Below are 24,565 nucleotides of genomic sequence, written 5' to 3'. Positions count from 1 at the left end.
CTGGAGCTGGCAGCTGAGACCAGCCCATCCACTCAGAACACACCCCCACCCAATCAGAACACACCCACCATTCAAAACACACTCCCACCCAATCAGAACACACTTGGTCCCCCACCCAATCAGAGCACACCTCCACCCACAGAACACACCCCCTCTGGCAGTTTAAAAAAGAGGAACAAACAGCCACATGCTTCTCCCAGAAGAAGGAAGCTAAAGCCACCAGCCTGATGATGACGGATGGGATTCCGTCGAAACGTTGCACCTACACCTTTAGTTCTACGCGGGAGGAAACCCGAATGACCGAAGATCCACATATAAACACCCGCGAAAACTTCAGAAAACATATATATATATATATATATATATATATATATATATATATATATATATATATATATATATATATATATATATATATATATATATATATATATATGTATATATATATATATGTATATATATATATATATATATATATATATATATGTATATATATATATGTATATATATATATATATGTATATATATATATATATATATATATATATATATATATATATATATATATATATATATATATATATATATATATGGCTGAATGATAAGGGAGTCAGTACATACATTTATATGGCAGTTATAATGGTCAGATTGTGGAATGTGGGTGTGGCTTATTCGTGACAAGCTCGCTCGTGTATAATCACAGTGGTTCCGGCTTTGTTGGAAAAGGCTGTTCTCTGGTTGATTTTTAAAAGTCACACCTAGAAGCTGCTTGGTGCGTATCAGCTGTTAGGTGCGTAAGTCTCGTCGCGCCGCGTGCAGTCATGCGCTGGCTGACAGGCTCTTCATTCGAAGTAGAGTCAAGGAGGTCATCTTGTTCCCTTGCATGCGGTCATCGCAGGCTTGATTCTGCTGAAGGGAGCAGATGTCCTCGTGGAGTGTCTAAGTGATTCGCTCTCCTTCATGTTTCTTTACCTGGTTGCTGTAAAATCGGCTCTGTTGTGTGATTTGGTTTGTCAGATCTTAAAACTCTTTTAGTGTGTGGTTGTTGTGTGTGTCTGTCTTGTTTTGCATGGTTGTTTGGTGTGTTTCAATGAAAGTAAGTGTTATGGTTGTCAGTTGTGAGTGGTTTTGTGGGATGTTTGATCTGGCTTGTTATTTTTTGTTTTATTGTGCATGGTGGGACAGATTTCAGTTTTGATCATGGTCTCAACACTGTTGTTGTTTGGGTGTTGTGTGTGTTTGTTTTCTTGTGTGTGGTTATTTAGTGAAGTTGCAAGATTTGTGTCTTGGTTGTTGTGGTCAGAAGTGGTGTTGTCTTTATGTGTAGAAGTGTCAGATGGTGTGTTGGTTATGCAAGCTATTATTGTTGTGTTAGAATTCTGTCTGTTGTTTAGTTCAGTTGGAATGGATTGTGTTACAATAATCTCATCTGTTGTGTTGAAATGGTGTTTGACAGGTGGGTGGAGTAGTATGTTTGTGTCTTTGTTAATTGTATTTAAGCGTTTGGATGTTTTATGTTGTTGTAAATGCCTTCTCAGAGTTTAGTATGGTGGTAATAATTCGATATGTCTATTAATTGAGTTGTTACCAGACAACCAAGCCTCTTTCAATATATATATATATTCAACAACGTACATGGGAAAATGGATTTATACTGAAGCTTCTGAGGGGCATCGTGAATATTCATCATTATATATATATATATATATATATATATATATATATATATATATATATATATATATATATATATATATATATATATATATATATATATATATATATATATATATATATATATATATATATATATATATATATATATATATATATATATATATATATATATATATATATATGTTTTCTGAGGTTTTCACGGGTGTTTGTATGTGGATCTTTGGTTATTCGGGTTTTTCCCCACGTAGAACTAAAGGTGTAGGCACAACGTTTCGACGGAATCCCATCCGTCATCATCAGGCTGGTGGCTTTAGCTTCCTTCTTCTGGGAGAAGCATGTGGCTGTTTGTTCCTCTTTTTTAAACTGCCAGAGGGTGTGTGTTCTGTGGGTGGAGGTGTGCTCTGATTGGGTGGGGGACCAAGTGTGTTCTGATTGGGTGGGAGTGTGTTTTGAATGGTGGGTGTGTTCTGATTGGGTGGAGGTGTGTTCTGAGTGGATGGGCTGGTCTCAGCTGCCAGCCCCAGACCTGAGCTGGTGAGTTGTGCTGCTTTTGTTCGGCTTCGTGTTTGTGGAGGTGCCATGTTTTTATAGTGGGTGTCAGTTTGCTTATTGTGTGGTTTGGAGCTCACAAGTAGGTCACAGGGCTGTAAGTTTAGTTTACTTATGATCTCTATGAATTGGAATAATCATTCTGCCAGCAGACAAAGGCAACGCCACGGTGGTAATGAACTCATCTGACTACAATACCAAATTATCCAACCTACTCCGAGACTCCACATACAAACTCCTCAAGACAGATCCCACCACCTACCTGGAAAAAACCACAAAATCAAAAATAAAAGCCACCCCCATCAGTGAAGAGATCCAGAAAACAATCATTCCCAGAGAAAAATCATCCAGATGTCCTAAGCTCTATGGTCTGCCTAAGATACACAAAGAAGGAACCCCACTCAGACCCATAGTCAGCTCCATAGGCTCACCTCTAGAAAATCTAGCCAAATTTCTTGCCAAACAACTACAGCCTTACGCAAATTCCATCACCTCACACGTACAAAACTCATTCCAATTCATAGAGATCATAAGTAAACTAAACTTACAGCCCTGTGACCTACTTGTGAGCTTCGATGTCGTATCCCTCTTCACCCAAGTGCCAATCAAAGAAGCCTTGACAGCTATCCTAAATAAATACAATCCCCCAAAACACATCCTAGATCTGACCAACCACTGCCTATCTAACACATACTTCATCTACAATGGACAAAGATACAAACAAATGGAAGGAGCACCCATGGGATCACCCCTTTCACCTGTCATCACAAACCTCTACATGGAACACTTTGAAACACTCGCTCTAGAAAAATCCAACCACAAACCCAAACTCTGGCTCAGATACGTAGATGACACCTTCGTAATCTGGCCACACGGCAAAGAAAAACTGGATGACTTCCTCATACACCTCAATAGCCTACACCCCAAAATACAATTCACCATGGAAACAGAAGCTAACAATCAACTTCCCTTCCTTGATGTCTTAGTCTACAAGAAATCCAACGGCTCCCTAGGACACACTATCTACCATAAAAAAACACACACAAACCGCTATCTGAACGCACTCTCACACCACCACCCAGCACAGATCAACTCCGTAGCCAAGACACTCATCTCCAGAACAAAACACCTAGCTGACGAACAACACCTAAAAACCGAACTACACACTCTCACTAATGTACTAACAGCCAATGGATTCCAAAGAAACACGATTACCAACTTAATCCGAAGAGAGACACCCACAAAAACCCAAGACAGAGAACAAGAAAATGGCAAAGCCCTCCTCCCATACTTAAAAGGGACCACAGACAGAATCAGCAAGGTCCTCCAAAAACACAACATCAAAACAGCATTCTACACAGACAGAAAAATATCCACCATCCTAAGAAACCCCAAGGACATAATTGGGTTAGAAAACCAAGGAGTATACGAAATCCCATGCACCACCTGCCCCACCACATACATCGGACAGACCAACAGAAGAATAAGTGCACGCATTGAAGACCACAAAAACTCACTCAGAAAGGGAGAACAAACTTAATCCCTGGTCCAACACTTTGAAGCCACGGGACATGAAATTAATTTTAAAAAAACCAAAACTATCGCCAAAATTGAACATTTTAACAACAGAATAATCAGAGAAGCCATTGAGATAGAAAAACGCCCCCACAGCATGAACAAACGAGATGATACCTCTTGCCTACCAGCCATTTGGAAACCCGCCTTGATTGACAGACGAGGCCCAACCACCAAGAATGATACCAGACCCAAACTCATGATAACAAAACATGACATCACTGTTAGAGATTAAACTTGATTTGGGTGACAATATTATATAATGGAGTAAAAGCACCTTTAAGGAGTTAAACGGCCTAAGGGTGTGGCTGTAATTATTCCACATAAAAGAGAGTTAGATGTTACACGTAGTTGCTCTTGTATATGTGTTTGATGTTAGTGTTTGGATACCTCTTGTTCTCTTGTTTGCTAACTTGATATTTATTCTCTCAAGAATCAACTGCTTGCTACAGTGTATATTGTTTTTGATATTGGTAAGCAGCTTTTGTATTTTGATACTATGTTTTTTATGGACTGACTTTTATGTGCATGATATTGGATTGATACTTGGACTATTTCTTATTGTGTTTCTTTTTGTTGTCTGAGTAAAAATAAGTTATAAAACTCGTGTTAGTGCATTACTGTTTGCCTAAAAGTCCCAGTACAACTTCCACTGTGTATTAATAATACTCTGTTAAACAAACCATTTTTTCAACAACATATTCTAACAATGGTTATGGGCCCAGATCCAGTGTGGTGCTGAGGACAGGCACAGTATTGTATTTATATTTACTAACTGAGTTTTCAAATTCAGACAATGGCACAAGGACTATTCAATCCATTCTGCATTACCCGGCTTAATGGGTCAAACTACGTATCCTGGTCTACACAATGTAGTTTGCTATTACAAAATCAAGGTCTTTGGAAAATAGTCCATAATCCTCCTGATGTAACTGCCTGGGATCCAACTAATGAAGAAGATAACAAGAAGATTGTAGACTTCAATAAAGACAATGATAAGGCTTTATCTATCATTGGGCTAACATTAGGAGACCAACAGCTAGTCCATGTGTGTGGAGAAGAATCTGCTGCTAAATGTTGGGCTAAGTTGAAAAAGATTTTTGTTCGGGACAGTGTTGGTGCTCATATAAATCTTACCAGAAAGCTATTTAGAGCTAGACTGGAAAAGAATGGCGATATGTTAGCTCACCTTAACTTTATAAAAGCAACTTTGTTGGAACTGCAAGAAAAAGAACTTATTTTCTCAGAGCTTCACCAGGTTTACATCATTTTATCATCATTGGATGAGAGCTACGATGCCTTTGTATCGTCCTTGGAGGTTTTGTCCAAAGAAGACCTAACTGTTTCTTCAATAACTGGAAGGTTGTTGGAAGAATCAAGATGTCGTATGGAGAGAAAACAGTTGAGAGAGCCATTGCAACAAGAAATAAAGAAGACTGAATCTGCTTATATTTTAAGGAAATGCTTTAATTGTGGGTTAAAGGGACATATTGCTAAGTTTTGTCAGAATAGTAATTGTCAGAGAAAGGAAAGCCATAGAAAGAATAAAAAGCTGATTAATGTAGCTGTAGCTAATAGAACTACTAATAACCACAATTGGTGGGTGGTAGATAGTGGAGCTACACACTGTATTTCAAAAATAAAAAGGGATTTTGAGAATATAAGGTCTAGTAAAAAATATATTTCTATGGCTAATGGCTGGAGAGTCAAGGTCTCTGGAGAGGGTAAGGTTTACTGTTCATTTTTAAAACAAAATTTGGAAATGCTATATGTTCCCAGATGTGATTATAATCTATTATCAGTTAAGGCATTATTGGAAGCAGGTTTTAAAGTTACTTTCCAAGGGGAGGAATGTCTTATTCAAAAGAATGAAGTGAACTTAATAGCTAATATGAAAGATGGTTTGTTTGTAATTAGCAATGATCCTATTATAATGGCTACTACTTGTACAAATCAAAAACCACATGATGAATGTATTCATTTATTACATAGAAGATTGGGTCATGTGAATTTTAATACACTAAAAAGAACTGTAGCTTTGTCTAATGGGTTTAAGTTAAAGGCTTGTAAGAAATATCTGCAGTGTAACGTATGTGGTAGAGAAAAGAGCAGGGCAGCACCAGCTAATAGGTTAGATGGATTTAAAACCACAACTCCATTAGAACTGGTATTTATGGATTTGATAGGTCCTATGAAACCCAGTTTAGGGGGTGCTTGCTACATATTAAATATTCTAGACCATTATAGCAGATATGGGTTCTGTTATCTCCTTACGTCAAAAACTGAAACTACACAAACAATATCTAATTGGCTCAAGTTTGTACAAAGGAAAACTCAGTTAAATGTAAAAACCATAATAACAGATAATGGAACTGAGTTTGTTAATAAACAGTTCAATGAGCTGTTAGTTTCAGAGGGAATAGAGCATAGACGTACAGCTCCTTATAGACCTCAGCATAATGCATTTGTTGAACGGAGGGGCCAAACATTGCAAGCTATGATTAGATCTATGATTGAAGATTCTGGTTTACCTGATAGCTTATGGGGAGAAGCAGCAAAATGTGCTAATCATATTTTAAACAATGTGGTTAGTTCAGCTACAGGTAAAATCCCTTATACCTTATGGTATAAGAGAAAACCAAATCTTAGTTATATTCACACATTTGGGACACCTGCTTGGGTACATATTCCAAGTTCAATAAGAAATAAAGGAGAACATAGAGCTAAACAATTATTTTTTGTTGGCTATGAGTTAAACCATAAGTCTTATCGGTTCTGGGAGAAAGGTACTAAAAACATTTATTGTAGTTCTAGCGCTGTTTTTCAAGAACAGTCAGGCTGGGAAAGGGTAGAAGATATTGTATATATTCCTCAACAAGATTTAATTAACTCCTCAAATGAAAGTGATAAAGAAGAGGAGGAACCTGCTAGAGAGATCAAACAAGAACCACTGATAGTGGAGACAGGAGAGGAAGAAGATAATAATGTAAATGTACCTATAAGTCCAATAATTCTCAGAAGGTCTAACAGGGAAAGACGACAGCCTGATCGTTTCGAGGCAGGTTTAATTTGTCAAATAGACATTGAACCTTCTAATGTTGAAGAAATAAAAATGTATCCTGAGAATGAAAGAAAGAATTGGAAAGTAGCTATGGATAAAGAAATAAAGTCTTTGCAAGATCTTAATGTTTATCAAGAGGTTAAAATACCTAAAACAGAAAAGTTAATTGGATGTAAATGGGTTTTTAAACTGAAAGAAAGTGTTACAGGAGAGGTAATACATAAAGCAAGATTAGTTGCTCAAGGATTTGCACAGAATAATAGTGATTATGATGAAGTATTTTCCCCAACGTTAAGAGCTTCCACTCTTAGGGCTGCTTTAGTTTGGGCAGCAAATAAGAATTATAGTATAAAACATGTAGATATTGAAACTGCTTATTTGCATGCAACATTAAACCATGATATATATATGAAAGTTCCATCAGGAATAGAAAGTAAGGTAGGGTACTGTTGGAAACTGAATAAGAGTTTGTATGGTTTAAAACAGTCAGGTTATGAGTGGAATAGATGTTTAGTAAAAGAGTTAAATAGTTTGGGATTTAAAGCTAGTATTGCAGATCCTTGTTTATTTATAAAACAGCAAAATAGTGAATTATCATTGTTATTATTATTCACTGATATTGCTATTATAGCAAAAGATGAAACAGAAACTGAAAGAATAATTTCAGGGTTAAAAAGAAAATTTAGAGTAAAAGATCTAGGAGCTATTAGTCATTATCTAGGGCTGGATATTGTCAGGACTAGTAAAGGATTTAAACTGTCTCAAGCTAAGAAAATTAATGGTTTGCTGAAACGTTATAATATGGAAAACTGTAAACCAGTAAAAACACCTATGGTTCAAGGTTTTGAGAGTTCAGCAGATAACAGCAATGTCTTTGATAAAAAGATATATCAATCATTAATAGGCAGCTTGATGTATTTATGTAACTGGTCAAGACCTGACATAGCATTTACAGTTAATCATTTAGCTAGATATTGTGAGAATCCTACAACCAGATGTTGGCAAGGTGCGAAAAGAGTTTTAAGATATTTGAAGCACACCATACATTATTCTCTATATCTAGAGCCAACAAAGGAATTGGAACTAAAAGCATTTGCAGATGCTAGTTTTGCATCTGATACTGTAACCAGAAAATCCACTTCAGGATTGGTTGTATTATTGGGAAACGCTTTAGTAGGATGGAGGTCTAACAGACAGAAGCATATAAGCTTATCAACAACTGAATCCGAATTTTCTTGTTTATCTTTATTATGTACTGAGCTATTGGTATGGAAACAATTATTGTTTGATATGGGTTTAAATTGTAATGAACCAATAAAAGTGTATGAAGACAATCAAGCAGCTATAAAATTAGCAACTAATGCTGCAGTGAAAACTAGATCAAAACATACGGATCTACGGTATCTAAATGTCAGACAATGTGTTAAAGATAATTTGATTAAACTGGAATATTGTGCAACTGAAGATAATATTGCTGACCAGTTTACTAAAGCTCAGGGTGCTATAAAGCATAAATCTGTTTGTGATATGTGTAATTTGAGATTGTAAAAATATATGTATAATATGCCACCCAAAAGGGGAGATTGTTAGAGATTAAACTTGATTTGGGTGACAATATTATATAATGGAGTAAAAGCACCTTTAAGGAGTTAAACGGCCTAAGGGTGTGGCTGTAATTATTCCACATAAAAGAGAGTTAGATGTTACACGTAGTTGCTCTTGTATATGTGTTTGATGTTAGTGTTTGGATACCTCTTGTTCTCTTGTTTGCTAACTTGATATTTATTCTCTCAAGAATCAACTGCTTGCTACAGTGTATATTGTTTTTGATATTGGTAAGCAGCTTTTGTATTTTGATACTATGTTTTTTATGGACTGACTTTTATGTGCATGATATTGGATTGATACTTGGACTATTTCTTATTGTGTTTCTTTTTGTTGTCTGAGTAAAAATAAGTTATAAAACTCGTGTTAGTGCATTACTGTTTGCCTAAAAGTCCCAGTACAACTTCCACTGTGTATTAATAATACTCTGTTAAACAAACCATTTTTTCAACAACATATTCTAACACACAACCATTCAAAAAGCAAATCCGAACCCACAATGATAACGAGGCACAACCACAAAACAGAAACCTAACTACAGCTGCAACATCAGCCACTTTAAACCCCTCCAAACCACACAATAAGCAAACTGACACCCACTATAAAAACATGGCACCTCCACAAACACGAAGCCGAACAAAAGCAGCACAACTCACCAGCTCAGGTCTGGGGCTGGCAGCTGAGACCAGCCCATCCACTCAGAACACACCCCCACCCAATCAGAACACACCCACCATTCAAAACACACTCCCACCCAATCAGAACACACTTGGTCCCCCACCCAATCAGAGCACACCTCCACCCACAGAACACACCCCCTCTGGCAGTTTAAAAAAAGAGGAACAAACAGCCACATGCTTCTCCCAGAAGAAGGAAGCTAAAGCCACCAGCCTGATGATGACGGATGGGATTCCGACGAAACGTTGTGCCTGGCCCTTAGTCACCTTGCTGGCTGTCATGACTAAGGTGGGGCTAGAACTCATGATCTTCTGGCTTCTAGCCTGTATCCTTAATCGCTAGACCAAGCTGGCTTTAATTGCTACCTTTCTCACAGCACTGAGTCTTATATAATGATTGGGAGGAGCATAATGTGATGTTGGATTGATTTTAAGAGACCAGAGGAAGAGATGCTGCCTAGGAAATGATCAGATAAAAGGCGGAGGAGCCTCCAGCTGAGTAATGGGCAGAGAAAGAAACTTAGAAAGGATCTGCAATACTTTATCAGATTTTCAAGATTCTGTTCACAATAAAATAAAATTAGCTCATCTGGTCATGTTTCCCGTCTGGTCTACCTGAGAAGGTTGACTATGAGAGACAGGTTGGGAATGAAGAGGTGTAAAATAAAAGACCAATTCTCAGAATATAAATGCTAGATTCATTTTGGATTTGCTGATTACAAATGTTTATGACTGTAGAAATACTGGATATTGTTGAATTTTATATCAAAAGATTAACATATTTTACATTTGTAATTGTATCAAAAAGTTGGAAATTATTCTTCCTTTATTCTGTTCATTTTCTTTATTCTTATGGACCTTCCCTCCCATATCTTTTTTCTTTCTTAATATTTTTGTTTTTTAATATTTTATTTTTTCTTTAAATTTAATAAAGTATATTACACATAAAAAAGACCAGTTCCCAGGACCATCATTTCTATCATTGTCTCTGCTGCTCAAATGGTTCCCTTTTGCCTTTTTAGAAAATAAGAATGCCACCTAATATTTTGGTCAGAACTATTCCTATATGTTGAGGAGAAAAAAGCACAAATATACTGGCTGATATCATTTTGGAAAATCCATGTTTCTTAGTTATATTCCTAAAGGATTCATTTTGCCGACAATATGTTCTCAAAATTCCACATGTATCCATCTGCTCCAAAGGATTCAAGGCTCCTAAAATATAGAGAAAAGACAAGTATAGATTTATACTTCTTCTATCTTTTATATGATGTTTTATTGTTCTTCATGAAGATTTTTTTTAAAAAATAAGAACTTTGTTCACTTGATAATATATTATGTATTCTTTTATTTTAAGTCTTGTTTCTCAGTATTTTGGTTCAAAATCTTGCTCCATCAATATTTTGTTAACCATAAGTTGTTAGATAATTTCCAAAGTGGTATTTAACTGTTTCACTAAAGCAGTAATCACTAGATTATATTAAGCCAAACCAAGCAAACCATATTGTAGGTAGTCTTGCGATTATTCAAGTAGTATATATAATGTGTGGGAACTGCTAAGATATTATTATCAATTGAAAAACTGACTTAGAGAGCAAAGAAACAGCAACCCTTGAAAATAATGTACAGTTAACTGGAAAATAGAAATATAATGGTTCAGTTAATCACTTTTCACTATAAAGCTTTAGGAATCTTGTGAAAATAGATGTGCAAATCAGGAAAAAAAGTCTTTGCAGAAATAAGAGGTTGAAATGTTGAGGGCATGTATGTAGGACAATCTTGTTTATTGATACAGATTGAAGAAGACATTTTTTTAAAAAAAAAAGAATGAAGAGTGGAGAAACACGAGGATATTTTCCTACTTGTCCAAGTATTTTATAAATCACCTGAAATGACTGTTAAAAATTTCTATTCTTAAATTATTTTGAAACATGAAGACCTATGAGTTCTCATTTCTATAATGTTATTTGAAAGTTCTGAGTATTATTATTATTTTTTATTTATTTATGTCTCACCTTTATTATTTTTACAAATAACTCACGGTTTGAACATATCAAACGTATCTTCCTTCTCCTATTTTCCCCACAACAACCCTGTGAAATGAGTTAGGCTGAGAGGGAGTGACTGGCTCAAGGTCACCCAAATGGCTTTAATGGCTAAGGTGGGATTACAACTCCGAGTCTCCTGGTTTCTAGACTGGTGCCTTAATCACTAGACCAGGGGTCCCCAACCTTTCTGGATTGGCAGACTGGTGGGAGAGGGAGGGGAGGTGTAGGTGCTTTATGCGCGCAGGTGCAAACTGAATGTGGCCACACATCCACATGTGCTCAAACAGGTTGTGAGCATGCACACCACAAAAACAGGGCTACACGTATGGGTGCGAGGGTCTCAGCAAAGGTGGCGCCTGTGTTTAGGTTTTTGGCACCACTGCTGCCAAGCTGATGCTGCCCATGCAAGGTTCATGGCAACACCACCGCCTGCGCAATACCAGCGGGAGTGCTGGTGCCCACACAACACTTGCAGCAATGGTGGCACAAGGGGGGGTGAGCATGTGAACACACGTGCATGCACTACTCAGCTACTCATGTGGCCTGGTGGCCAAGAGGCCATGGCCCGGTAGTGGGCCACAGCTCACAGTTGGGCATCTCTGCACTAGACCAAGCTGCTCTCTTATATTTATTGTCAGTTTTACATTTTGATTATATATAGTTAGCTGCTTGGGGGTTTGGAGCAGTGCAAGATAAAAATGCTATTGAAAAAGTAAATAATACATAACTGTATAAGGAATTTTTGCTGTTTTTCCAGTTATCTATATGTAGCTATTTCAGTACCCTGTTTAAAAACAGCACATTTTATATGTGATATAAAGTAATATTAATGAATAATTTATTCTCCTCTTAAGGTAGAAACCTTGCCAATGTGTTCTAGATAACATACCACTGTACTCAATTTTAGTCAAAGAAAGTATTTTCTCAGCATTTTACATCTGATTTGGCAAGCACTATCAATGAAATATTGGCCATTTTGAATGAGGTAGATTTTTGGTCAGAAATCCAGCAATGCACTGTTTTAACTATAACTGGGTTTTCAGCAGGTAACACAAAGATACTTTAGACTCGATATCTTAAAAATGACTGAACTCAATTTGTTTGATTTACATGGGTGTAATACGTTGTTAAGTGGAATTAGACTTCAGGATTTTACATAAACACCAATTGGACCTCATCTGAATCTTGGGATAAACTGCTTCTTTCCATGGCAACACATACAATCTCCTTAAAATAGTGAAAGTGATAGCCAACCTGCTTTCAGTCTAGCAGTCATTCCTTAGTTCTTATGCTGATGTTGTGTTCATGAGCAAGAATTAGTGAAATTGTTCAGATATCAGCCAGAAGTTCACAGGCTATTGTTTTGTAAACTTATCTCAGCTGCACAAGGCCTACAGGTAAATTGCTAAGTATCTGTAAATTGAATAGATGAGAGGGAAAAAAAACTAGGAGCTTGCAAGTTTGTACACAGAAACACACACACAGAGAAAAAGAGATAGAGGGAGGGAGAGTTTCTGAATTATTTGTTCTGCAGTGGAAAGTCACCTGTTGTGCTATCATTCTTGTCTTCAATAAAGTCTGTCTGAGAGTTTTCTGCCAATTCATGTTGAATAAAGAATTAAGGTATGGAAAGCTGTCATTTACTTTCAGCTTCTGATGTGATTGGTGTGTGGGTGAGGCAACTGCTTGTGAGTGAGTTTCCTAATCAAGCTCATTGAGTATGGCCTCCATTTGAGAAGGTTTCATTACAAGATTTCTGATTGGCAAAGTCAGGTTTGATGTTGATAGGGTCTAGACCAGGGGTAGACAACCTTGGCTCTTTTATGACTCGTGGACTTCAACTCCCAGAATTCCTGAGCCAGCCATGCTGAGGGGAAAGGGAGAGGTTTCCAAACTGAGCCATGCTGACTCAGGAATTCTGGGAGTTGAAGTCCACGAGTCATAAAAGAGCCAAGGTTGCCTACCCCTGGTCTAGACTGTGCAACAATAACCCTGCTAATTTGGTTTCATCTTCCTGCTCTATAGAAAAAGGATAAGCAGAATATAAATACATTTCTCAAGTCTAGTTTAGGTGTTTTGGCATGTCAACAAGGTAGTCATATAAAATATTTTAGCTATATTTTTTCAAAATCCTTTCTGAACCATCAGGCAGTTTTGTGATTTTATTGTAGCATTGAGGTCAATAAGTTGTTTCCTCCATGTTACAACCCAAATGAAAGTATTAAATACATATAGAAATGATCTACAGAAACGTAAAGGCCAGGAGTTAAAATAATTATTTTCCTGAAGAGCTGTCAGAAAGTACTCACACTAAGTGCATGCCAGAGTACAAAAGGTCTGTTAAAATTAGATGGCCTTTGAAATAGCCTTACAATCCAGCATTAGTTTTTCATTATGATTATTAAATTTTATAAGCTTGATTTAAAATAGGTTCTCAATGTTCATCTTCTTTGTTAGCTTAGAACATTGCAAAATTATGCAAGTAAATTAAATTTGGTATACTAAATATGCAAATGAACATTATATTATATGAAAGTATATTCCTAAACAAACCTCTCAGTACAGGAAAACCACTTTTGCTTCTAATCATCGACAACGGCATACATGAACACTCTTTCCTTGTGAATAATACATTCTGAATGGCCCTAATTAAGAGGCCTAGCCATAATCCATCACCACTGAAGCCAGATCGAAAGTGAACCAGTATGGTGTAATGGTTGGGATGCTGCACTAGAACTGGAGGGCCACAGATACAAGTTTGTCCTCAACCATGGAAACTGCGGGCAATTTTTAGCCCAGATGTTATTTCTTAGGTCAACCCACCTGACAATATTGTTCTTGTTGTAATCTCTATCATCTTTCTATCTATTTGTCTGTCTGTCTGTCTGTCTGTCTGTCTGTCTGTCTGTCTGTCTGTCTGTCTGTCTGTCTATCTATCTATCTATCTATCTATCTATCTATCTATCTATCTATCTATCTATCTATCTATCTATCTATCTATCATCCATCTCAGGAAGCAACTGCAGGAGTTCTAATACAGCTCCTGTAAAACAATGCTCACATGACTAACTTTGTCCTTGCTGCATGTTGCACAGGAATCCCACATATGCACTGTTCCTTGCTTGTGGAAATCTGTTTTTTGAAAGCAGTTACATCATTGCATGAGCGAGGAATAGCTTGCCACATATTTTCTACCTAGACTAACATCAAATGAAAAGACAGGGACGAGGAGTGCTTATTTTGGGTTTACAGTTGAAGTTTACTCTAACCAGAAAGGTCTGTCACAATGACTAACATTAGATCTGCACTCACCAAATTTATACACACTTTCTCTCTCTCTCTCTCTCTCTCTCTCTCTCTCTCTCTCTCTCTCTCTCTCTCTCTCTCTCTCTCTCTCTCTCTCCCCAACACACACAAACACAAACACACACACACACTTTTGTCACATACATAAATGTTCTCTGCCCTTCCCCTATATGCATACAAGTGAAATTTAGGATTTTTGTACAATCATATTATGGCAGCTTTTAAAATTTACACTCTCAGTCGCCAAGGGAAATACAAAGGGCTCAAAAACCTTTCTCCTGCCATCTTTTGTTCCTTTGTATAATGTTCCTGTTTTTAAATTTCATCTAATAAGACATCAAGAAGTGAAGGTGAGTATATTTGGGCTGCAGAAAAGTTGGGCCAAAGATGGCAAAGCAGATTGAGAGCAAACTTTTTTTAAAAAAAAAAAATCATATTTCCACCCACATTATATAGCAATTTGTTTTCTAGGCCTACTTTAGAATGCACTGGAATAAACGTGACTGCTTTATTCCAAAACCAACGTATTCAAATGAAAAGTGATTTGTTTGAATTAGCAATTTTCTCCTGGGCATGTTTATCTCATTTTTATTTGGCCCAATGAACTCTCTCTTTTTTCCTGATCATGTTATGATGGACATCATTATACATAACTGAATCAGGTCAATATATATAAGAGAGGTGAGTGTATGTCTGTGAACACACAGTAGACAAACTACAATGCAACAGCCATTGCACTCCCTAGCATCTCTCCACTGCACAATCTTACTTGAATGTTCATCTCCTGTTCATATTTTGTACAGTTATTGAGCAGAAGAGCCACTGAGGGAGTATGTTTGAACATTTCTAGTAACAATTAGATTAGCTTGCCCATTTGTTTTTTAAAATAGATCTTAGATTTTTGTTTGTACTGCCAGAATATTACTACAATTTATGAAAGCTCTTCTACAAAAGCATATTGCAGAGAAAAATCATTTTCATATATTTATCATATAACATTTAGTAACTGTATCTTTTTATATTCAAAGGAGAAATATGGCCAAATGAACAAAAGAACATAATAAGGATATGTATATACAAAGAAAAAGAAAAGATATTTATTAATCACATTACACTGGCCAATATTTCATGCAGTGTTATTTCTGAAGTGATAACTTTAAGTTCTACTTTAAGTGTTTCCAAAGAGTTTTAACCTAATGGGTGTTTCCACAGAAAATGCCTCTTTCTTTCTCAGAAAGATCTTGCACTTCTTGCAAATTGGACTATGCTCGTGTAACATGTCAGTAACATTAATGCAAACAATGGTACTTTTCTGGAATATTTATGACACAGCAAAACAGTCAACAATAGTTTCTGGCTTTTGTTGTGGTTAGCCACTTTTCATTTCTTGCTTATGTTTATATTAATAATATAAGTATTAATAAGGTAAAAGGTAAAGGTTCCCCCACACATGTGTGCTAGTCGTTTCCAACTCTAGGGGCCGGTGCTCATCTATGTTTCAAAGCCGAAGAGCCAGCGCCTGTCTGAGGATGTCTCCATGGTCATGTGGCCGGCATGACTAGACACCAAAGGCGCACGGAACGCTGTTACCTTCCCACCGTAGTGGTCCCTATTTTTCTACTTGCATTTTTACGTGCTTTCGAACTGCTAGGTTGGCAGAAGCTGGGACGAGTAAAAGGTGCTCAATCTGTTACACAGCACTCGGGATTCGACCTGCCAAACTGCCGACCTTCTGATCGACAAGCTCAGCATCCTAACCCACTGAGCCACTGCGTCCCTATAAGTATTAATACCACTTTATAAATCCTTGGTAAGGCCACACTTGGAATATTGCATCCAGTTTTGGTCACCACGATGTAAAAAAAGATGTTGAGATTCTAGAAAGAGTGCAGAGAAGAGCAACAAAGATGATTAGGGGACTGGAGGCTAAAACATAGAAGGAACGCTTGCTGAACTTGCATTCCTAAAGGCAAATATTGAAGGCAGGCAAACTCTGACACAGCAGGCAAGCTCTGACACAGCAAATAAGTAAATTGCTCTGTGGCAAAAAAGCCACCAGACTTGCCAGGAAACATGCTAGAGGCCAACCAGTGTCTTAAGTTAAGTAGTTACATGTTCACAGTCCTGCAAGGAAGGAATTCCCCAGTGGACACAGTAGCTACTCAGCTTATGAGCAAGGAACAAGCCCTCTGGATGATTTGGGGCCAGTCACACTCTCTCAGCTCAACCCATCGCATAGGAATTTGGTTTTGGAATAATAGTATTTTGGGGGCAGGTTACATAAATGAAGAGAAACTTCTTCTTCTTCTTCTTCTTCTTCTTCTTCTTCTTCTTCTTCTTCTTCTTCTTCTTCTTCTTCTTCTTCTTCTTCTTCTTCTTCTTTTCCTTCTCCTTCTCCTCCTCCTCTTCCTCCTCCACTTCACTTCACTTCACTTCACTTCACTTCAATATTGTCTTGCCAGACATGATGGAGATGATGAATGATTTCAATAATACACCAATTTCTTTAAAAAAAACAATCATAAAACGTTTGACATTTCTTAATTGATATTTTCACTCTGCATGTAAAGATTTCTAAAAACATGCATAGGCACCTGGAATCCTATACTTAACTGATTTCTGTAATTGCTGTTCTCAGATGTATGTTTTGTTTCATTTAAAGCAATTGTGCTGCAGTTGATCCATATCAACAGCAAACTGCCTTTGCAATCCATAAACATCCCTTAAAATAAATGACCTTGTCCCCTGAAACAGTGAACTGATATAATTGAACTTACATAATATGGCCTCCAGTTAGACAGGAATGTTTCAAAGGCATATGTTAACAAGTCCAGTTCTGTCTTGCAGCCAAGTGGATTATATAATGCATTTAGAAGAAATTTTCTTTTGTCTGCACCCCTTGCCATCCATCTCATAAAACATTGCTGTGGAAGGTTCTGGGTCTCCGGAATAATCTTTCAAAGGAATAGTAATAATTGTATAATTAATTGTACTTAGTCTTATTTTGCCTTTGGATCCCTCTCTGATTTGAGGTAGGTGGGAAAGCTATGGATAATCAGTGAAATGATGATCTCAGAAAAGACAACTCAGTCCAGTTGTGGAGAGGTTTGGGAAAAATGGTAGCAAATAGATTCTGATTTAATTACCTCACTATTGCTTAGGCTGGGAAATTTGTATTATAATTTTCAATATTTTATATTTAGACTGTATCTTTTATAAAAACATTAGAATACTAACAAGAATTGCAAATAACAATATTCCAGTATTCTTAATTGGCTTCTATTCATTCATGAACTGGGTTTTCTATATTAGAATCATCTTTAAAGAAGATAATGTTATACTGTTACATACACATTAATGGTTAGTCTCTGTCCTTTTCTAAAATTAAAATCAAATAAAAACTCATATTTTGTTTTATTGCTTTTTTAAAAACTGCCTGTTTGTCTGTCTATATTTTTCTATCTATGTCTGTCTCTCAGTCTGTCTATCTATCTATCTATCTATCTATCTATCTATCTATCTATCTATCTATTTATCTTTTAACTGCTAGCTAGCTACTTTGTACATTTGTATAGCTGCCTACCTCTCAAAAAAAGCAAATCTGAGCAATGTGTAAAAATAGAGTGTTTTTTTTTTAAAAAAAACACAGAGATAAACACTTGAAATAATCTAAAAATGGTTGATGGAAGGAACACACCCAAGAAATGCCAATTAATGGCCCTACACCATTCAACATGTTTATCAACGATTTGGATGAGGGGGTTAGGGGATACTGATTCAGTTTGCAGATGACACAAAACTGAAAGAGGTGGCTACAAATTTATACAGTATGAAAAGAGAGAAGATTAAAAAAACCCTAGATAAGTTGGAAGAGTGGGCTGAAATGAACAGAATGGAATTTAAAAGACAAAATGTCAAATTCTGCATCTGAGCAGGAAAACCATACTGGATGAGAGATGCTGATCTGGCAAATGTGAAAGCAATCTTGGTTTCCTTTTCAACCAAGATTAAACATGAGACAGTAATATGATACAGTTCCTACACATCTGAATGCTTTCTTTGAATATATTAATAGGAACATAGAGTCCAGATCCCCTAAAGTAACTATTCCTAGTTTATCATGGTCAGACATATTTAAGTTCTTGGTTCCAGTTTAGTGTCCAGTTCAAAAATGTCAATGACAGATTGAAGCAAGTTATCAAAATGGTAAAGGCATTAGAAATCAATGAGGAAAAGATAAATGGTGCCAGTTAAAGGATGAATCTAGAGGAAAAATGATTAAGATGAGAAGTTTTCAATTATCAGGAAGGCTGCCCTGTAGAAGAAGGAGTGATTTGGCTCAAAGGTGCTTTTTCAAAAAGCAACTGGGCTTTCTTTATCTTTCTTTGAAGATGTTCAGTGATGAAGCTTCTTGGATGAGAAGTGAAACATCTTCAAGGAAAAACAAAGAAAACCCAGTAGACTTTTGAAAAAGTCCCTTTGAGACAACCATGACCTGCCTGACTGAGAATCTCCATAGACAAGGACTAGATTTATTACCTAATGTCCCAGGGGCAGATCTAAAGCCAATGGGTCAAAACTACAAGGAAGCAATTTCATACTAGGCATCAGAAGTAACTTTCTGATTATATGAGTTGTCAGCCACTGGAACATCCTTTGCTACACATTATGAAACAGCACCTGGAAAGTCATCTGTCAGAGATGCTTTAGTGGAGTTTGCACTGAGCAGGAGGTTAGATTACTTCTAAGATTATTTCCAATTTTATGATTCCATAATTCTGTGATAAAAGTGTGTAATCCAAGTGTGTAACCCCCTACAGCTATCTACCTTTGTATCAGGGTACAGATATATAGAAAGTGATTTTGTTGTTGTTGTTAGCTGCGAAGTCATGTCTGACCCATCGTGACCCTATGGACAACGTTCCTCCAGGCCTTCCTGTCCTCTACCATCTTCTGGAGTCCATTTAAGCTCACGCCTACTGCTTCAGTGACTCCATCCAGCCACCTCATTCTCTGTCATCCCCTTCTTCTCTTGCCCTCAATCTTTCCCAGCATTAGGCTCTTCTCCAGTGAGTCCTTCCTCCTCATTAGGTGGCCAAAGTATTTGAGTTTTAGCTTCAGGATCTGGCCTTCTAAAGAGCAGTCAGGGTTGATCTCCTCTAGGACTGACTGGTTTGATCGCCTTGCAGTCCAAGGGACTCGCAGGAGTCTTCTCCAGCACCATAGTTCAAAGGCCTCAATTCTTCGGCACTCAGCCTTTTTTATGGTCTAACTTTCACTGCCATACATTGCAACTGGGAAGACCATAGCCTTGACTATATGCACTTTTGTTGACAGGGTGATGTCTCTGCTTTTTAGTGTGCTGTCTCGATTTGCCATGGCTTTCCTCCCCAGGAGCAAGTGTCTTTTAATTTCTTGGCTGCAGTCCCCATCTGCGGTGATCTTGGAGCCAAGGAAAATAAAATCTGTCACTACCTCCATTTCTTCCCCATCTATTTGCCAGGAATTGAGAGGGCCGGATGCCATGATCTTGGTTTTCTTAATGTTAAATGTCAACCCAAGTTTTGCACTCTCCTTCTTCACTCGCAACAAGAGGCTCTTTAGTTCCTCTTCACTTTCTGCCATTACAGTGGTATCATCTGCATATCTTAGGTTGTTGATATTTCTCCTGGCAATCTTAATTCCAACTTTTGATTCATCTAGCCCTGCCTTTCTCATGATGTGCTCTGCATATAAGTTAAATAGGCAGGGCGACAGTATACAGCCTTGCCAGATGCCTTTCCCAATTTTGAACCAATCAGTGTCCAGTTCTCACTGTTGCTTCTTGGCCTACATATAGGTTTCTCAAGAGACAAATAAGATGGTCTGGTATGCCCATCTCTTTAAGAACTTGCCACAGTTTGTTATGATCCACACAATCAAAGGCTTTAGACTAGTCAATGAAGCAGAAGTAGATGTTTTTCGGGAACTCTCTAGCTTTCTCCATGATCCAGCGTATGTTGGCAATTAGATCTCTAGTTCCTCTGCCTCTTCGAAATCCTGCCTGTACTTCTGGTAGTTCTCGATCCACATATTGCTGGAGTCTACCTTGTAGGATTTTAAGCATAACTTTTCTAGCATGAGAAATGAGTGCAATGGTGCGATAGTTTGAACATTTTTTGGCACTGCCTTTCTTTGGAATTGGAATGTAAACTGATCTTTTCCAATCCTGTGGCCACTGTTGAGGTTTCCAAATTTGCTGGCAAATTGAGTGTAGCACTTTTACTGCGTCATCTTTTAAGATTTTGAATAGCTGAGCTGGAATATTGTCACCTCCACTAGCTTTGTTGTTGCTCAGCTTTCCTAAGGTCCACTTCACTTCACATTCTAGGATGTCTGGCTCACGGTCAGTGACCACCTCATTGTGATTATCAGGGACGTTAAGCTCATTCTTGTATAGTTCTTCTGTGTAATTTTGCCACCTCTTGTTAATCTCTTCTGCCTCTGTTGGGTCCCTGCCATTTTGGTCCTTTATCATGCCCATTTTTGCATGAAACTAATCTAAATAGTTAACAAGCATTTAACACATATCTCCTTTGCTTCTCAGCTAACAAAGTGAGATAGAGCTTGTGGCCTAGAGGTTAAAACAATTGCCTAATGTGCAATCAGCCCAGGTTCGAATCTCAGAAGGGTATGGCTGACTGATGAAAACAAATAAGTTTGAAATGCATATCAGTCTCCCTTTAATTCTTTGTTAGCAATCTAAAATTTACACAAATATGAGCTGTCACTGTTGTGACTACTGCCTATCGATTGCCTTCGGTTAGGCCAAAACAGGAAATAAAGATCACAATTTCTATCATCAGAATGACATAATCATTACACATTATAAGATAAGAGTCAACAATGACTCTTATAACAATAATATATATATACATATATACAATAATATATACATACAACAATTTCTGTTAATTGAAGCCATTTTGTTACTTAAGAGTATCTCGTCATTTTCAGCAATTAATTGCAACATCTGTTTGTTAGTTTTTTAAAGTTGGTCTCAGTTCAGCATTTAGAAAAAACTCCTTTTTTTTGGTAGGGAAGCTTGCCTTTAGCTTACCTAGCATCTAGCTTGTTAATGGCTAAAAGTAGCTCAGTCCTTTTTAAAAACAACAAATGGAAAGAATATTTACTCTTTTAGGGGAATGATGATGATGATGATGATACTTATTATTTTATAATAAAAACTCTACAATGATATTTCAATTTTTATAGTTTCCAAAATCAGTGGCAGTAATGATCAGAGATAAAAAGAAATCTTTTTTATCTGTATTCCCTCCTAACAGACTGCCTGATGAGGGAAGAAAACTCTTATTAAATGTCTCAAAGGATTGTTTGAAAAAAACACTCCCCTATTGTTCCCACACTTGTGTGTATGTGTGTGTGTGGGGGGGGGAATTTCCAGCCATATTTCTCTATCTACTCTTGCAACCTCCCACCCAACTTCCCACCTGAAATAAAACTGAGAATCCCTCTGTCCAAAGCAATTCCTTTTGTTTGTTGATTGTCCAGTAGTCCTTTCTGCAATGTGTAGCTATCTAAAGAATTCTTTTAAATAATTGACACAGATCTGTACGGAACATTAAAATCTCAAACAAGTTACATTTCAGAGGGCAGGCTTACAGTATGCCAGGATCATCTGAGATATATCATTTAAGATCAGGCTTAATAAGGTCTGTCCCAATTGTTAGGCCATTGTCACTTTAGGTAAAGGTAAAGGTTCCCCCGCACATGTGTGCTAGTCGTTTCCAACTCTAGGGGCCGGTGCTCATCTCCATTTTAAAGCTGAAGAGCCAGCGCTTGTCCGAGGATGTCTCCGTGGTCATGTGGCCGGCATGACTAGACACCAAAGGCGCATGGAATGCTGTTACCTTCCCACCATAGTGGTCCCTATTTTTCTACTTGCATTTTTACGTGATTTCGAACTGCTAGGTTGGCAGAAGCTGGGACGAGTAACAGGCGCTCACTCTGTTACATGCCACTCGGGATTCGACCCGCCAAACTGCCAACCTTCTGATCGACAAGGTCAGTGTCCTAACCCACTGAGCCACCGCTTCCCTTATTGTCACTTTAGAAACAAACAAAAAATACTTTTGGGGAAGAAGCAAAGTATCATCATATCTCTTCCATATTCACTTTCCATCAACTTTCTTACAGCTTTTATGCCACAGTTTCTGATTTGGATATTCATAAAAGCATCATGGTTTATGTGGCATAGCAAATGATGTTCCTAATATGCAGCCAGAATTAAAACCACCTTGAGGAGCATTGTTTTCCATTCACTGGTCATTTCCATCCAGTTTGACTCAGCCTCGGTAATTAAGGTAATAAAACTATTTTGGACAGTTCTAAGAATTCCTTATTTGAGTCTGCTTCTAGGTGTCAGTTTGTTTGTTTTTTTCCCCTCACTCCAACGTTTCCTAATTTTAAATGCCCCCCCTCCCAATTCAGAAACAAAATTAGGAATAGACATTTTTGGTTTCTGTATGCCATTGTGATATTTAAAAATATGTAAAATATTTAATATTCAAAACATTCTTTTAGTAAGTTTAAATTGCATTTTGTTCCTTCGCCAAGCTATTCAGCAGATTCTTTTTTCAATCAGCAAGCTACATTTTGTGTTTATGTCAGACTAGAACTGAACTGAACAGAAAAAGAAGAATTTGTTTGAAAAGTTAAAGTTTTCCTTGAAGCAGGCTTGATTCCCGAAGATGAGATGGACATACTTTGTAAAGGCCTATTCAAATAGTCATTTATTTATTTATTCAATTTAGGACTGGGAACCACCCATTTTATATGAAACTTTGGATGCTTCCCAATCAACAATCATGAAAAGTGAGAATCTGATGGAGTTCTACGGATGGGACTTGCTGCTTTCAGAGTATTTGGGTAACAGATTACCCAAAAACAATTAAGATTGATTTCAAATAATGAATTCCATTATTTTGCCAGGTATAAATGAGATCCTAATAGTATATTAATAATTACCTCTCATGTTTCCCACTTGTGTAAATGAGTAATAAATTATATATGTGTGCCTAGAAAAAAAAAAGTCATGCTTCAGCTTCATAAAAAATGATGTGCCAAATTTTGTCAGCTCAATTTTAAAACACATTTATTTCTAATATATGAAGAAATGCTGATTCCCATTTCTCTCCTTTGAATTACAGATGAGTAATTGCCATAGCAACCTCAAAATGTCAGTGGAGAGCCAGGCACTCTGCCTTCACATTTCTTACATATAATTGGCATAGCATTGTTTCCACTTGAAAGGGCCTAGAATGGACTTGTTTAGCATGACAAAATACAGTGTTTCTGATAAAGTTAGGATATCTTCTATATTTTTGCAAGCTGCATTGCCAAAAAAAGGGGGGGGGGAATAAAGAAATGCTGATAGAAAGAAAGGATGGATTCCCCATGGTGCTGGATTAAATAATTTTTTTAAATATGAAAATATGTAAATGGATCTTCAACACACATTTATGTAAGTTCATCCCAGTTTAGATGTTGGGAGTTTTCTCCAGAAACCCATATAACCTAAACTTTGAGGACAGTTTTCTAGAACTCAGCTATGTATCTATGAATATTTTTAGATGATAATGAAAATGATCGTGCCTTAATTTACTACATGCTTGAATTTGGATTCAGAACTCTGTTGTCTAATATCCAACTTACCCCAAGAAACAAGCAGGACTACATTAAATTCTCTGAACCAATAAATTATAAACTAATGATATATTTAATCCATAACTGTTCAAAGGGGGAGTTAGAAGCTCAATTGTCTACAGGAGGAAATAATCTATTGGAACAGTGGTTGTAGAATTCAGTTTGGTTCCATGGTAGCTTGTTATATGTACCTATTTAATAGATTTATATTTTTCTTTTCATTAAAAGCTCAAAGTGGCATATAGAGGGCTATTTCCTCCATTTTGTTTTCTCCAACAGCCCTGTAAGCTCTGTTGGTATGAGAGGAAGAAATGGGCCCAAGGTCACCATGAGCTTCCATGGCTGATGGTGGACTAGAATCT

General features: G+C 37.1%; 1 protein-coding gene across 1 annotated transcript in view; it reads left to right on the top strand.

The window, feature by feature from the left end:
• The window catches only part of CSMD1 (CUB and Sushi multiple domains 1), a gene marked incomplete at its 5' end in the record, with an annotated part of 1,150,904 nt that overhangs the window by 680,013 nt on the left and 446,326 nt on the right, over positions 1-24,565 (top strand). The gene's annotated exons all lie outside the window — the stretch shown is intronic.

Source organism: Vipera berus (genome assembly GCF_964194415.1).
Source record: "Vipera berus genome assembly, chromosome: 1".
NCBI lineage: Eukaryota > Metazoa > Chordata > Lepidosauria > Squamata > Viperidae > Vipera > Vipera berus.
The sequence above is the reverse complement of the archived record's forward strand: the minus strand, read 5'-3'. Positions and strand labels throughout refer to the sequence as shown.